The 5046-nt window shown below is 41.5% G+C and overlaps 1 long non-coding RNA gene across 1 annotated transcript; it reads right to left on the reverse strand.

Annotated features, from left to right (window-relative positions):
• Positions 1-355: 355 nt before the first annotated feature.
• Positions 356-2670, reverse strand: LOC134296229 (uncharacterized). Its single transcript, XR_010002844.1, has 3 exons — positions 2122-2670; positions 1964-2044; positions 356-1864 (listed from the first exon to the last, which is right to left on the reverse strand). It is a non-coding gene; the product is annotated as an uncharacterized LOC134296229 (long non-coding RNA).
• Positions 2671-5046: the final 2376 nt, after the last annotated feature.

Raw genomic sequence — 5046 nt, forward strand, 5'->3', positions numbered from 1 at the left:
AATTAGTAGCACTAGGCGTCCTTCCTCTGGAGTTTCCTTTCAGGTCACCTACTTGAGAATGAAGTCCAATGTATTCTTTTTTTGGGGGGGGGGGCTTTATCTAACTTGGTATCCCCAAATATTTTTAGACAACAGCTCTGATCATGCCCATTCACTATTGTTTACAGCAGTTGAAGATGGTGGGGTTATAGTCCTGGAGGATAGCTGCTGCAGAATATGAGTGTTGACCATGGATCGTTCCAGGACTTGGCCATTAGGAGGCAGGCAGGCAGGCAATAGGGAAAAGCACACAACAAAAATAATAGTTCCTCTGGGGAGCCAAAGCGTCTTTTTTCCTGATCTGGAGGCAGAATCGAAGGAATCAGCAGATGAATAGGAACGTTGCTCTACTGTGGATGTGTAGTCTCCTGAAACCTGAAGTATTTGAAATGATGGTACAAGTAACACCTCCAATGGATTACCAATTCGTTATAAAGAAGTGTGTGATATAGCCAAAGCTTGGGAATGTTATTTTTTGTTTTTGTTTTACAGCTCTCCAAACCCATTAGTTAGCATGGGTATTAAGATTTCCAAGTTCTGGTCTTAGCTCCACCTTGGAGGAGATCAGAGGCAGTGGTCTCCTTCTAAACCCGGATGTCTGGCAAAGTGGGCAGTCTTGTTCACTGCTAACCCCTCTGAGTATGGCATGGTGGTGAATGGGGGATACTCGGAGCCAGGGCAAGTCGCAGAGAGCAATTGTCTGAGATTGTTGAGAGTAAAACATTCTTAAAACCAGGATGTGGGAAAAACATGGCACCTTTATCAGAAAACAACTGCACCCACTCTCTGGGCACATATTCTTTTGGAAATAAATGGTAACCATGACCTTATTGAAAATGACAAATGATGTCATATCCATTTGGCAAATGTGAATATCTATTAACATGTGGAGACTACCTTTTGAAAACCACTAGTCAAGAAAAGCATGACCTTTTTAGAAGTCAACTCTTTGAGCAAGTAATATTCACAAGCATTCATGTAATGGCATACAGGTAATTCAGCTGTTTAACTGAAGAACCATGTCTTTGAACTGCCAAGGACAAAGACATGCCACTACAAAAATATATTTGGTTAGTAGAGGATGGTTGTTTCTTTGAAATTGAAATTACAGTTTCAGTTGTAATTGTAATTGTCCAAAACACATACTCTCCCTTTAAAAACATTTTAGTTTAAGATATGCACTCAGAGATTTTTTTAAAACAAAGTCTTCTTTGAAAAATAACATATTTTGTTTATTCATACACATCTAGTATTAATTCACCATACAGGCACATTCCTTATTAAAATTCAGTTATAGATAGGATGTAGCTTCTCTGTGTTGAGTACACAGGGTATCATTCATAAGCAATAGTACATAGTCTTTAAATATAGTTGTACTCACTGAAGTCCATAAACATACTTCTGTATTGAAGACCAAACACATACTTAATACAAAATTGAGTCCTGAGTCTGAACATGCTCAGTACAATCTAATGCCTATAACTCCTCCCACACTAAAGAGGTACAATCAAACTGGCAAATCAAGATACACATAGAATACAGGTTAGCAAATACATACACTAACTAATAAATAGTGAAAGGCCTGGGAGGATGCTATTTCCAACACCCTTTCAGTTTTTCCTCCTCCTTATATGGGAAGTCTCTGCAAAAGTGGGTTGCTGAACAGTCCAGCCTCCCTTATGAACCAGGAGATCTAGGTTCTCCTTGATGCTCCAGGATTCCTCTTCTCATGGAGATGTTCCATAATAATGTGGGGACAAGGCTAAAACCAGAGCTTCCTGGCTGTATTGATAGCTAAGAAAGCATACAACATCTGGCTGGCAATCTGCAATAAAGCAATTATTTCAAATTTCATTAAAACTGGAGAAAGGAGGGGGAAAAAAAAGACATACCAGCAATCTAGACAGAACACAGCCAACGTGACCTTTTTTGGCTCCTTCTGGGCAAAGAGACATGCTCCACCCTCAGTGCTTTTGGCATCAGGTCTCTTGAGAGGTCCAGAGTCCTTATGGACAAAAAAAGAAATGTCAGTGATACAAGATTAGAAAAGATTCCCCAAAGCCACATGCTAATAATACTCACCCCTTTGCTGAAGTCAAACTGGCTGATGTTTACGCAGCCTGTTGGGAAGATTCTCATTTTCTTCCATTGGTCCGTCCCTAATTATTGTTACAAAACACTTCTTAATAATTGTGATATTTATAAGCCTGCTGCTCCAAGGTTCCTGGTTCCTTGTTTTATGAAAATTTTAATTAAGGCAGAGCCAAAAGGAGGCATTTCTCATAACACTGTCAGACAAAAGCAAAAACATATCTTTTCCAGTAATTTGTCAGTGGTTCAAGGGGGCAAGAAATGCTTAACACATGTTGGTTCCAAAAGCATTGCCTTCATTTTTTGTGTGGCTTCATGACTTCATTTTCACAGTTTCAAACAAACCACTTTGTGATCACATTCACTGTACGACTGGCCAGGATTGCTAACATTATTATTCCCAGGAAGATCTCACAAAACGATGCTGAAATAGCACAAAGCTGAAAAAAACTGAACAGCAGATAAGGTGAATATTTGCATAAGTTGTGATTCTGTAATCTCCTCCACTCCTCCAGCCCTATTCCTGCTCTGAAAAATGAAATAGACTTAACATTTGGTTCAGCCTTAGTTTTTTATGTACCAGAATTGAGAGCATCTGCACATCCTCTCCCTGTGCAAAGATGGAATCTGGCCAAGGAGCAATGAAGGATTCTGAGAAGGCGCTCCCTATATTTCTAATTTGCACTGGATCTATTTAATCAAAATCCCTCTATTTCTTGCTGGGTCTGTGATACACAGTATAACAATTAGCCTACATCTCCTCTTGTTCATTTTTAGTTAGTTACCTCTTGCTTTGCCCTCACTTCAAAGAACTGATTTCTGTACTCTTTTCAGCAACTTTTTGCTTATGGCAACTCCATCACAGGGTTTTCTTGGTAAGACTTGTTCAGAGAGAGGTGGCTTTTGCCTTCACCTGAAGCCGAGAGAGTGTGACTTGCCAGGATTCATCCAGTATTTTTCATGGCCAAGTGGAAATTTGAAGGCTGGCCTCTAGAGTTTAACCTTTTATATGTGTGAAAATACTATTCCTGTGTCCGCTCACACTCTCCCGCTTCTCTTTTTCTCAGAGTTGACATGAAGTCTGTATTCTACCTTTCAGCATTATAACAGCTTACATAAAAGAGTATTCAAAGAAATCTGTCTGTTACTTCATGAGATAATTTTGACTGACATGACTATATCTTCTTAATAATCTTAAGGAATCATGAGCTTTGTAGTTTGGAGAGATATTCAGCTTTTGAAACTTGGGAATTCTAGCACACTCTGCTGTGAACAACAGCACTTAAGCATTCTGAAACTGAATTCCAGTCCCTGAGTGAACCAAAAATCCTAGAATTACAGGTGGTGTCATGGGTAATGAAAGTAGCATAACTGTCATGGATACCTTGTGGATCTCAAGAAGTTATTGTAATGGGCAGCTTTTTTCGTGTCAGGAGCAACTTGTAAAACTTCTGGTGTGAGAAAATTGGCTGTCTGCAAGGACGTTGCCCAGGGGACGCCCGGATGTTTTGATGTTTTTACCATCCTTGTAGGAGGCTTCTCTCATGTCCCCGCATGGAGCTGGAGCTGATAGGGAGCTTATCTGCGCTCTCCCCGGGTTGGATTTGAACCAGCAACCTTCAGGTCAGCAACCTAACCTTCAAGTCAGCAGTCCTGCCAGCACAAGGGTTTAATCCACTGTGCCACCAGGGGCGCAACTTATTGGATGGCTATACTATTTGGGCCTGTGGTGGTGGCACAGTGTGTTAAAGTGCTGAGCTGCTGAACTTGCAGACTGAAAGGTCCCAGATTCAAATCCCGGGTGCGGAATGAGCAGCCGCTGTTAGCCCCAGCTCCTGCCAACCTAGCAGTTCGAAAACATGCAAATGTGAGTAGATCAATAGGTACTGCTCCAGCGGGAAGGTAACGGCGCTCCATGCAGTCATGCCGGCCATATGACCTTGGAGGTGTCTACGGACAACGCCGGCTCTTAGGCTTAGAAATGGAGATGAGCACCAACCCCCAGAGTCGGTCACGACTGGACTTAACGTCAGGGGAAAACCTTTACCTTCTTATACTATTTGGAACAAAGAGGGGTGTCTGAATGGTTGTCTTATGATTTTGTCGCATATGTGGATTTAACTGCATTTTGCTTTAATTCCACACTGTACTGGGACAATGACAGGATACAAATTAAACAAACAAACAAACATTTTTATTTGTATTAGTAGTATGTGTTGGTGTTAAAACACATAAAAGGATCACCAAAATTCACTTCTCTGGAACGAACCATTGTCCTTTCAAAAATTTAGTGGCACCATCCCCATGAAGAGAGCCAGTGTCATGTAGCAATTTAGAATCTGGACTCAGACTCTGAAGAGTATGGTTTGATTTCTCTCTTGGCCACAAAATCCACTGGGTGACCTTGGATGAGTCATAAACTTTCGGCCCTAAAAAATCCTGTGATCGGTTCATCATAAGTTGGAAAGGCTTGAAGGACGCAACAATAACAACAACCATCCTGGGAAGGAATGCACCCTGTTTACTAAAAAGCCTTTCCATATGGTCGGTGCATTTCTCATGTTATGATGGGGTATGGAGAGGGAATACATCAGAGGGATAGAAAAACTACATTCTGCATCCTGGTTTTCAGGTGTTTCTAGGGAAGCCAAGAGAGCACAGTATTTGTCTTTCTGTGACTGCATTACGCTGCTCTTTCATATTTAGTCTAGGATCCTCTGTCCTTAGCAGTGCTGATATTCCCCAAATGAGGTCAGTGCACTGTTTGTCAGGCACTGCAGACAAAAGGTGAGAGACAGTTTCTGCCTCAAAGAGCTTTGAGGGGAAGAAAGATTGGGATTGAACCCAAGCATCCTGCCTGTCAGCTCAATAGCCAGTGAGGGAGGAGAAAGAGAGAAGGGAGGGGACCAGGAGAAA

This window comes from Anolis carolinensis, chromosome 2, assembly GCF_035594765.1.
Source record: "Anolis carolinensis isolate JA03-04 chromosome 2, rAnoCar3.1.pri, whole genome shotgun sequence".
NCBI lineage: Eukaryota > Metazoa > Chordata > Lepidosauria > Squamata > Dactyloidae > Anolis > Anolis carolinensis.